This window comes from Procambarus clarkii, chromosome 74 (assembly GCF_040958095.1).
Source record: "Procambarus clarkii isolate CNS0578487 chromosome 74, FALCON_Pclarkii_2.0, whole genome shotgun sequence".
Taxonomy (NCBI): domain Eukaryota; kingdom Metazoa; phylum Arthropoda; class Malacostraca; order Decapoda; family Cambaridae; genus Procambarus; species Procambarus clarkii.
The window spans coordinates 18,922,285-18,934,784 of NC_091223.1; the positions used below are offsets into that span (position 1 = coordinate 18,922,285).

The following is a 12,500-nucleotide window of genomic DNA, read 5'->3' on the forward strand; positions in this document are numbered from 1 at the left end:
AGATGATTACAGTCGATTATCAACTTGATAATTTATTTATTTTATTTTTATTTATTTATATACAAGATACATTGGGCTTGTGAGGATACATAGCATGGTATTTACAATCTTGTAAAGCCACTAGTACGCGCAGCGTTTCGGGCAGGTCCTTAATCTAACAGATAATTTTAAGTAGGTAAATTCAAGCAGAATTAATAAAATGATAACAGATACATTGCAAGAAACAATTAGAAATAGAATAAAGATCACCGTAGATAGCCAGGAAGGACACAGAAGTTAGGTAAGGAGAGAAAACAAAAAGTCAGTAGAGACAGACAAGATAATATATAACAAAAATAATGAGACAAATAATAATCGTCAAGTAAAATTATCTTAAAGATAATTAATCTTATATAGTGTAGTTATGACCTATAATTAATATGAACATTAAGAAAACAAAATGAGCTCAATAATTAATTTCAATAATGACATATAAATCAAATTACAATTCAATTTAAAATTTAAAAAGAACAGGGTGAGATTATATTTATGAGTAAAATTTTACAATGATAATGAGATAGATGCTTACATAAGTGCATGGAGACTTAACTGGTTACTTGGGAACTTTTATGGATGAGAGAACATTAGTTAAACGGTAAGGCAGAGACAGCGCCTTGGACAAGGTTAGATTAAGTTAGGTCAGGCTCTGACACTCGTGAGTTATTTTCAGTATTGGCATTGGGCGGATTCTGGTTTTCAGATATACCACAATCTATTTATTTATTTTATTTAATTATTTATATACAAGAAGGTACATTGGGTTTGTGAGAATACATAGCATAGTACAGTAATTACACTGTAATGACCACTCATGTAATAAAATATGAGTGGTCATACTTCGAAAATGCCTGAACCTCTTCCCACACTCTAGGCACTTATAAGGTTTCTCCCCCGAATGCACTAACATGTGAGTCTTCATATTTCCACGCTGACTGAATCTCCTCCCACACTCAGGACACTCGTGAGGTTTGTCACCCGAATGCACCAACATGTGTGTCTTCATACCTCCAAGCTGACTGAAGCTCTTCCCACACTCTGGACACTTATGAGCTTTCACATTCTTCGCGACAAGTGCAGATTATGTGAAGAATTTCGTGAGCACTTGGCGCTCAATGGTGATGCTCCTTTATGATAGACGCAGTGTGTGTGAAGGTTATACCTTAATGCTGATGTGTGGAAACACAACACCAGCGTTTTGTAGTGTACTGGCGAGGAGGCGGCGAGCAAGAGGTCGCCGAGTCCGCGCGCGTTTAAGTACCCCACTCGATGCGCGCGCGCTACTTAGTCGGTTAGACACAAAATCACGGTAATACGTTTTCGTTCCCCGCAGAACTTCACCGCTTTCGGGAAAAGCAGTGTCTATTTATCTATCCTGACAGCTGATTTGATATCAACGTTGACTTTGATCTTTGAATTAATTAGGGCGTGGGCTATGTTACAGCAATTCTCACCTTGTTGTTCATCAGGTAGATCAGTAGAGCTAATTATCAGGGAGTCATTAAGTTGTTGCTGCTCTAGGTCATCTTCGGAAGCCGCCTGGTGAATCTAAAGATTTATTTGCTTTTCCAGCTTTTGAAGGAAGTCACTTTAAGCTGATTGGGTTTCCTCGGCCTTGATCTTGTGTATTTGATCCATTGCGTCATCTGCAACAGCTTGTAAAGTGAGAATTTCTTGGCTGTTATTCGTCAATGATTCAAGGAGGCTGTCTATAGTTTGTTGTTGTTAGGAGACCGTGGCTTGGAGGGCCGAAATTGCTTCTGATTGCAGGAGCACTAGGTTGTGGAGTTTCTGCAGCCATGGGTTACTCCTCAATGGTTTGAAGTTTAAACAGGGAGCCATAGATTGAATGAATTCTAAAGCTTGAGTTTTAAGTTGAGTTGAAGGCAGGGGGGGGGGGGGGGGCAGAGAGGAGGGGAAGCGGATGCTGTGTTTACCAACATTAGCGAGGATTGCAGCGTTGCCAGTGTTTCACTCAGGCCTCTTGGTGTTATGGATAAAGAGCGAGAGGCACCCTACCATGCTTGTTGCTATGTTTGGGCATGTTTTCGGCGATAGATTCTTGGTAGTGTTTCCAGAGGTAGATACTTGGAGAATCGTAGTCAAGTTTGGCATATAGTGAACATTTGGCAGCAGGGTCGTCGATACGAAGGCACAATGAAAATTGGTTAATTGTGGTTGATTACTGTTGAGGTTTGCTGTGAGTTAAGGCATATTATGTCTCCAAACACCTAACTCTTGCTGGGCAGCAGTTAGGCCATGCAGTGTTGGGTGGAGATGAAATTAACATGAATTTTCTGCTGCAGTGCCACCCACCAGCATTTCCCGCCAAAAAGATAATGGTTAAAGAGGGACCGAAACGTCATCGTCTCCTCATCTTCTGGTGTGTGGTTTAGTCTTCATCTACAGATGATTAACCATAAAATGTAGTCATGGCTCACCTTGCTGTCTTCTATTGTCATGGGCAGGAACCCCTCTAAGTCAACAACTGACCTTTCCCACGATGTAGCACACAACAGTTGCCAAACTCCCAGGTACCTATTTAATAGTACAAATAATAATTCTTTGTGTTGGGGGAAAGGCAGCCAGAGTGCATTTATACACATTAGGTTTATATTGAGGTTCCCCAAGAGGTCAAATTACTGACCTCCCAAGGACGCAACCCCACAACAAGCTGGCTAACTCCTGGGTACCTACTTGCTGCTAGGTGAGAAAGCCTTTGGTGAACAGGGGCCCCTTAGATGAAGAGGGTTATCTTGAGATGATTTCAGGGCTTTAGTGTCCTGCGGCCCGGTCCTCGACCAGGCCTCCACCCCCAGGAAGCAGCCCGTGACAGTTGACTAACACCCAGGTACCTATTTTACTGCTAGGTAACAGGGGCATAGGGTGAAAGAAACTCTGCCCATTGTTTCTCACCGGCGCCCGGGATCGAACCTAGGACCACAGGATCACAAGTCCAGCGTGCTGTCCGCTCAGCGCACCGGTTCCTTTTTTAGGAGCCTTAGGTGATAGGAAATGCACCCAACCATTTCTGTCCCGCCCGGGTTTCGAACGAGGAATTCTTGGTTCCGAGCCAAGGACAAACCTGACTCTACTACCGGGACCCTACTTTTTTTTACTGTTTACTGCTAGGTGAGAGGAGACATTAGATGCAAATTAAACATTGCCCAAACACTTCGGTTTTACAGTGGGAATCAAACCTGGGTTTTACTGCTGTGATGGTCCGTCTAATTACCTAAAGCTACCCAAATTTACTCAAAGTTACCCAAAGTTTCCTAGCATTACCTAAGTAATGAAGAAATATGATATATTTACTCACTATATTAGTGTTGAATGTAAAACATGAATAAACATATTTTTACTCTGAAAAATATAAATTTATAATGAAACTAGACGAAACTAAGTGGCATGAGAGGCCATAGGAAGTCGATGATCCAAGCGACACTGTTGTGGAGCGACTTATCCAAGATGAACAAATCATTCAAGATATACTGTTGCCTAGAGATTATATTGTTAGGTTTAGTTAGGTTAGGTTAGGTTTGGGTAGGTTGGTTAGGTTAGGTTTGGGTAGGTTGGTTAGGGCAGGTTTGGGTAGGTTGGTTAGGTTAGGTTAGGGTAGGTTGGTTAGGTTAGGTTAGGGTAGGTTGGTTAGGTTAGGTTTGTGTAGGTTGGTTAGGTTAGGCAGGTACAGTAGGCTAATATGCCAGCAAACATTGTCGCATGGACCGTCGACTTGCTTTGGCATCACCAGCTTCTTATTTTCATCTAATTTTGTTATAAAATGGTACTTTTTCAGAGTAAAAATATGTTTGTCATGTTTTACATTCAGCACCAACATTACAATAAATAAATATATTACATTTATTCATTACTAACGTAATGCTAAGAAACTTTGAGTGGCTTAGGGTAATTAGACGGACCCTGCTGTGACCCAACTTTGTTTACCACTGTGCCATGTTAAGATATCTTTGCCTAACATGATGAAAAATGTACCTCTTGTTAACAAATATTACTTTAATTGTTGTACATTTGTATCTTGTTTATCAGTGTTTTTCCATATCTTGCCTGAAACACCTTGTGTATTAGTGGCTTTAGGCATCGTACTTGTCTTACCTAGGAATCTTTCACTGTTCTTGTATCTTATGTTTGTATGTATGTCCTTTTACTTAAATAAATTATTATAATCATGAGGCATTAGTTTAAAATAAGCACTTGTATGCCATTATTCATGCACACTTAGAAAACTGTTTACCTTACCTAATGATGTAGATATATTTGATACAAACTAATATAAATGGCCAAAAGTCACATCGTATACAAAGCTTGGTCACCACCTGATTTTAAAACTTATCTACATAATAATAATCTTTATTCACAAGAAGGCACAATGGGTTGGAGAGATTACAAAGATTGGTATTTTTACATTTTTTTTATTTATTTATATATACAAGAGTTGTTACATTCTTGTACAGCTACTAGTACGCGTAGCGTTTTGGGCAAGTCCTTAATCCTATGTTCCCTGGAATACGACCCCCAAGAAGAATCGTTTAACAACCAGGTACCCATTTTACTGTTAAGTTGAACAGAGGCTACAGTCAAGAATTTTTCACCCAGTAAATCCTCCCCGGCCAGGATACGAACTCAGGACAAAGCACTCGCAGAATGCCAGGCGAGCGTCTTACCACTACGCCACGGAGACTGCAAAGTCACTTAACGTGCTTAATGTTTCGGGCGGAAACATTATCGAACCTAGCCTAACCCAACAGACGAACACAGAAAATCTAGGCTAATGCCTCTTAACCTAATGAAATATTATTATTACAATCGAAAAATGATGTCGAAACGCTTTTGTAAAAATTTCCTATTATTTATGAATTATATCCTTAAAAGTCTAGATAAATGTTTTTTACGATTATGTTTCGTATGTTTAACAACATTTTCTGCGGAAGAGAAATGCACTGCAGTTCCTGATAAATAACATTATATAAAATCTATGATAGATTGTGTTAATGCAATTGTGTTAATGTCAGGTGTGTGTATCACACCTGACTTGTTCAAGGTTACACATACATTTTCTTATAATTCATAATTCACCTGCAAACAGTTATACAGTATTATGAAAGATATCCTGGTTTCTATGCTATAAATATTCAAAGAATATAGCATTTCAGGGGAAAATGGTGATCCATAAGCTATATTAAAAAATAAAATACATTTGCCTTTACTCTTAATTTTTACCTTAGTTGTTCCTGTGGTCCTACTAGCTTATAATTCCATTACAAATGAGCCCCTGAAAGTAATATATATATGAACATTGTATTATACATATATATATATAACACTGAATATAATAACTTACTTAATTTCCACAGCAATAATAAAACTTCCAAGGTTTCATGTAGTTTTGGAGGCTCGACGTTGCCACCTGCAGAAAAGCTGCAAGCTGCAAAATGCAATCTCTGGCTACATTTTTTGGTCGCCAAACTTATGATACTAAGTTTTAACACTAATTTCCAAGTATTTTATTTACGTACAATGACGAGGGCAAGGCATATTCGTTCTAAAATTGCTAATATACATTACCTAGCAACAATCGCTAATAATTTGAATCCCAAATAAACTTAGTTTTAATTAACTATATGCTATTAATAAATTGATAATAGGTATGTCATAGCACAAATCACATTTAAATGTTAATTATGTGTACTAATAAATCCAATATGCAATTGTTAAAAAAGCATACATATGGCAACACTTGCATTTACACAACTGGTTATTTTCACGTGAAATGAATGAATGACATTTCTATATATAAATATAGATATTTAAAACAAAATCTGCATTAGTATTGGTAAAAACAATAATACAAAGATTTTAGGTATGCATTTTTAGTAACGACGATTTATCTCAAATTCCAGTTGCATTAACACACCTATCTCGCTGTTTTGAAATAAATGTAAGTCTTCTAAACAAAGAAAATTCATAGACACTTGAAAAATAAGGGTAATATTTTTTATAAAATTTTATTTCATAATATTTAAATATATCCTGTCAAATGACAATTTATATGATCTTATCCACAACTAAAATATAGTACATACCAAAAAAATATCATCTTTGTTTATTAACACAATCAAAACAGAAATGCCAACCCTATACATCCGTCTAAATAATTAACCAATTGCAAAGATTTATTGCATAATTGTCGAATTCTTGCTGATAAAAACTGATTAATTGGTGATCACATTGTCAGACGTGAGTAGTGAGTCTAGTTCCTTTATTATGCACCTCATACCCATCCTGTGGGCGGTAATGGAACATTGCTTTGGACAACTTCAAGCTTTTTCCACTATTGGTGTGAGGTATGACTTGTGAGGGCAGGTGCGGTATAGTCGATCATTGATCTGACTACCTGTACATAGTATGTGAGAAGGACTTTCAGATTGGCTCCTACAGAGAGAGGTTAATTAGCGACTGAGGATTGCCGTCCGGGCTGCAGTTCTCTCTCTCTTAAGTAAGTGACTTCAGCATTAAAATTTGTAACATACGATTATGTTACGTTGTTGGGTAGATTAGATACACAGTGTTTAGTGAGTTTCATATTTATTTAGTAGTCCTGAATACAGCATTGTCGTAGACGTTGAGACGGAGCTTGGAGCAGAGCAGAGAGCTGAGTGTGGCCGGAGTCGCGGAGCTCTGTGGGAGAGCGTTGTAGCTCCATGTGGTCTTATAGTCTGCTGTCTGTTCTGTGTCGAAGCTGTAGTGTCTTGGAGACGATTAGAACTGCCTACGCCGAGTGCTACATTCTTGACTGGAAATTGTACCGTCGACTATTTGTTGTTTAAGATTCGCTACTCATAACAATAAGTTCCAGTAGCACGGGCTATGGTGAGCCCGTAAGTGGAGGCTCTTTGGAGCCATTATCTGTATCAGTGCTGATACAAGAGATGTGGCGATGGATGGGGGTCTTCATGATGGTTTTCAGCCTGGAGGGCTGGCTATACCAGTTATGGAGTTGGTGGGGTTAGTGTAGACCTCTAGGTTTTCCGTTTTTTCTTTGCCTGCGACTTTGGCTGAGCAGTGCTGTCGTTAGAGTTTGATGACGTGGCCTCCATGAGGAAGTCTTGATCCGTGTAGGTGTCGTATTTGTGATGCGGCAGTGGAGCTCCTTTGGCGTATTACGCCACTTGGCGTATTATTACGCCAATTGGCTTCAGACCCAAAAAAAGCACTAACGATGCACTTATTAGTATGATTAACTTGATACATACAGCTCTTGATAAAAATGATTTCCCTGTTGGGTTATTTGTAGACCTGCGTAAGGCTTTTGACACTGTTAACCACCAAAACCTTTTTAAATTACAACATTATGGAGTCAGAGGTCACTCCCTGCAGTACATTAAGTCTTACCTTACTGACAGGCTCCAGTATGTTTCTGTGAATAATTCAATTTCTCCCACCCTACCCATCAACATTGGTGTTCCCCAGGGCAGCATACTTGGCCCTCTCCTCTTTCTCATCTACATTAATGACCTTCCAAATGCCTCCCAACATCTCAAACCAATTCTATTTGCTGACGATACGACCTTCATTTACTCCAGTCCTGACCCCCTTCCTCTAAATGTCACAGTGAATACTGAGCTAAATAAAGTCCATTACTGGCTAACTGCCAACAAACTCACCCTCCATATTGACAAAACTTTCTATATTTTGTTTGGCAATAAATCCTCAAATCAAATAAGTCTCAGGATTAACAATACCCAAATTTGTAACAAAGTAGATGGCAAATTCCTTGGCGTTCTCATTGACCGCAAGCTGAGTTTCCAGGGACACATTCTAAATATATCAAAAAAAGTTTCTGAAACTGTTGGCATTCTTTCTAAGATAAGATATTATGTACCTCGCCCTGCCCTGGTGACACTCTATTATTCTGCTTGGAAAACCTTGGAAAACCTCACAAATCCAGCTCCGAACATCATCCTGCTTGGGGACTTCAACCTACGGCACCTGGCCAATACAGTAATATCAGAAAGAATACCAGGAAGTGGCCTAAATGAACAGGCACATGCAAATGACCTGCTACGGATGTGCGACAGGTTTGCCTTAAACCAGCAAATAGTAGAACCAACTAGGAAGGAGAACACGCTGAACCTCATTTTCATTAATAATGATGAATTGATCAGGAACATAATGATTACAAATACCTGTTACTCAGATCACAACTTAATTGAAGTTATGACAACCATGGGGAGTAGACCTTCAAAACCAGTCCAGATTCCCGGTGGAGGAGATTTCAGCAAATTCAACTTCAATAATAAACAGATAAACTGGGAGCAAATAAACCAGGACTTCGCAGAAATAAACTGGGAAGAACAGCTAGAAAATGCAAACCTGAACCAGTGCCTGGAAAAAATAAGCTCAGTAGCACTAGAAATATGTTCAAACCGCATACCCCTAAGAAAAAAGAGGAAGAGATGCAGATTGGAACGAGAACGTCGTTCTCTATATAGGCGAAGAAAACGAATCGCGGAACAACTTGAGAGTCGCACCCTATCTCAAGAACGGCGAAGAAGGTTACTAGGTAGAGAAATAGAAACAATTGAACGGAAGCTACAAGAATCATACAAAACCCAGGAGAGGCAAAGAGAGCAAAAGGCCATCAGTGAAATAGAGAGAAATCCAAAATATTTTTTCTCCTATGCAAAATCAAGATCAAAAACCACATCTAGTATCGGACCCCTGCGAAAGGGAGATGGAACTTTCACCGATGACAACAAAGAAATGAGTGAGCTACTGAGGAAGCAGTACAACTCTGTTTTCAGCGAGCCATTAAACACACTAAAGATTGATAACCCAAATGAATTTTTCATGGATATGATACCAACATCAAATCATATATCAGACGTCACCCTATCCCCACTGGATTTTGAAGAAGCCATAAACAGTATGCCTATGCACTCTGCACCAGGCCTGGATTCTTGGAACTCCTATTCATAAAGAACTGTAAAAAACCACTATCGCAGGCCCTCCACATTCTGTGGAGACAAAGCCTAGATACTGGCGTTATTCCTGATATACTAAAAACAGCAGAGATAGCACCACTTCATAAAGGAGGAAATAAGGCAGAGGCAAAAAATTACAGACCGATAGCACTAACATCGCACATCATAAAAAATTTTGAGAGAGTGCTAAGAAGTAAGATCACAAAATACATGGCATCATGTATTATGATGCCATGTATTATTATTATTATGTTATGGATACAGCATCTCCATAACCCCGGACAACATGGTTTCAGAACAGGGCGCTCTTGCCTCTCGCAGTTGCTGGACCACTATGATATGGCATTAGATGCTATGGAAGACAAACAAAACGCTGATGTAATTTACACAGATTTCGCAAAAGCTTTTGATAAATGTGACCATGGTGTTATTGCACATAAAATCCGTTCAAAAGGAATTAGCGGAAAAATAGGCAGATGGATCTACAATTTCCTGACCAACAGAACCCAAAATAGTAATAGTCAACAATATAAATACTATTACTAATAGTATTTAATAGTCAACAAAATAAGTGTAATAATCAGTGTCAACAAAATAAAATCCAGCCCATCAACCGTGAAGAGCTCAGTCCCCCAGGGTACTGTGCTTGTTCCAGTACTTTTTCTCATCCTCATATCGGACATAAACAAGAACACAACATATAACACTGTATCATGCTTTGCAGATGACACTAGGATCTTCATGAGAGTAGGCAACATAGAGGACACGGCAAACCTCCAGTCAGATGTAGATCAGGTCTTTCTATGGGCTACAGAAAATAATATGGTGTTTAACGAAGATAAGTTCCAGCTCATGCGCTATGGAAAAAATGAAAATATAAAAACGGAAACCACGTACAAAACTCAGGCAAATCATAACATAGAACGAAAAGGCAATGTAAAGGATCTGGGTGTACTCATGTCGGAAGACCTTACCTTTAAAGAACACAATAAAGTAGCCGTTACAACTGCAAGAAAAATGACAGGTTGGATAACAAGAACTTTTCACACTAGAGATGCTGTACCGATGATGATACTTTTCAAAACGCTTGTGCTCTCTAGAGTGGAGTACTGCTGCACAATGACAGCCCCTTCAAAGTTGGAGAAATTGCTGACCTGGAGAGCGTGCAGAGATCCTTTACTGCTAGAATCTACTCAGTAAAACATCTAAACTATTGGAACCGACTAAAGAGCCTAAAACTGTACTCCCTTGAGCGCAGGCGGGAGAGGTACATAATAATTTACACGTGGAACATATTAGAGGGGCTGGTCCCAAATCTGCACACAGAAATAACATCACATGAGACCAGAAGACATTGCAGGATGTGCAGAATACCCCCGTTGAAAAGCAGAGGTGCAACAGGTACTCTGAGAGAAAACTCTATCAATATCAGAGGCCCGAGACTGTTCAACACGCTTCCACTACACATAAGGGGCATAACTGGCCGACCCCTCACAGTGTTCAAGAGAGAACTGGATAAGCACCTCCAAAGGATACCTGATCAACCAGGCTGTGACTCATACGTCAGGCTGCGAGCAGCCGCGTCCAACAGCCTGGTTGATCAGTCCGGCAACCAGGAGGCCTGGTCGACGACCGGGCTGCGGAGACGCGGAAGTCCCGGAAGCACCTCAAGGTAACCTCAAGGTATTCTCTCATTTATCCTTATCTCAACTATGGTATTTGCGCTGGGGTTCTACTACCCAAAATCATTTACGTCCTCTAATTACTCAACACAAAGCTGCTATTAGAACAATATCTCACTCTGGCCCCAGACATCACTCGGTACCCCTACTCAAATCTCTGAATATGTTAGATATTAAGTCCCTGCACATCCTCTTATGTGTATTGTATATATATAAAACGCTGAACTGCACTGTCAGTCCTGACCTTAAAAGCTTTCTAGAATGTTGTAACAGATCCCATGAGCACCACACCAGAAACAAATTCCTATTTGATATTCCAAGAGTACGACTTAGTCAAACTAGAAATGCTTTACAAATCAAGGGACCTCGAATGTGGAATGACCTTCCCAATTATGTTAAAGACTGTACCTCTCCCAACCAGTTTAAGATCCTGCCCGAAACGCTGCGCGTACTAGTGGCTTTACAAGACTGTAATTGCCATATTATGTATCCTCACATTCCCAATGTACATTCTTGTATATGCATAAATAAATAAATAAATAAATAAATAAATAAATAAATAAATAAATAAATAAATAAATAAATAAATAAAAACTAAGTACTACCTAATTAACTCCATGTAACCTACCTCACCCCCAAAATGTCAACCCATGTCTTCTATTTTAAACAATGCTGTTTTGTTGACCAAATTGTATTTTTGTTTTTTTTCTGCCATGTCCCCTCCCCCCTTTTTTCTTATTTTTTCTCAACACAATTTATACTTTAATCTCAATTAGTATTAAGTTTTAGTCTTAGTGTTTTTCCTGCCCGAAACGCTTTGCGTAATAGTGGCTTTAGGCATTGTGTGTACTAGCTCTATCTATAAATCCATCAACTTTTGTATCTTACTTTGTATGTATGTACCTTACCTGAATAAAAATTTATTATTATTATTATTATTATTATTATTATTATTATTATTATTATTATTATTATTATTATTATTATTATTATTATTATTATTATTTATATAAAAAAATCAAATGTTTATCCAGGTAAAGTACATACACGCAAGGTGTGATACAAATATTGATGAATTTATAGATAGAGTTAGTACATACAATGCCTAAAGCCACTATTACGCAAAGCGTTTCGGGCAGGAAAAACACTAAACACTAAAACTTAATACTAATTGAGATTAAGACTGTTTCAGGGGAAGCTTCAATATGTGCTAAGTACTCAGCAAAACAGTGTTGTGCACTGAGCCCAGGCATAAATCCAAACAGTTGGGGTGACAGGTGCCCCTGTATACGATACATGAGTCGGTTAAGAACAATACGTTCAAGCACTTTGCAAACACATGATATTAGAGATATGGGTCTATAATTATCTGAGTGTGGTTTGGGGATAGGAACAATGACACTCTTTGTCCAAGCATCAGGTAATACTCCTTCACTTAAACTCAATCTGTACAACACTTATAGTGGATTACCTGGTACGTGTGAGACTAATCTCAGTAGACTGTAAGTAATACCATCCTCTCCAGGAGCAGTTGATTTTCCCATCTTTAGTGCATGATTTAATTCCCATTCAGTTACATCATTAAGGTCCGACACGTCGATAGCTGTACAGGCAAGATTGATGGTTCGTTGTCTGTTGGGGCGTGTGTCATCAAGTTTGTGCTGTATGTTAATTGGGAGTGAGTCGTAGCTCGATGTTAGTGCCCATTGATCAAGGAGGATGTTTGCTTGTTCTAGTGAGCTGTGGTGCAGCGGTTTGGTTGGGCTGCTTCTAGAGATTT

At 39.0% G+C, this 12,500-nt stretch overlaps 1 protein-coding gene across 1 annotated transcript in view; it reads right to left on the bottom strand.

Moving 5' to 3' along the window:
- The window catches only part of LOC123767374 (streptococcal hemagglutinin), a 137,079-nt gene extending 131,547 nt beyond the window's left edge, over positions 1 to 5,532 (bottom strand). Inside the window, exon 1 of the mRNA XM_045757032.2 lies at positions 5,396 to 5,532. The gene's annotated coding sequence lies outside the window, so the exon portion shown is untranslated. The remainder of the gene's footprint in view (positions 1 to 5,395) is intronic.
- Between the last annotated feature and the right edge of the window lie 6,968 nt (positions 5,533 to 12,500).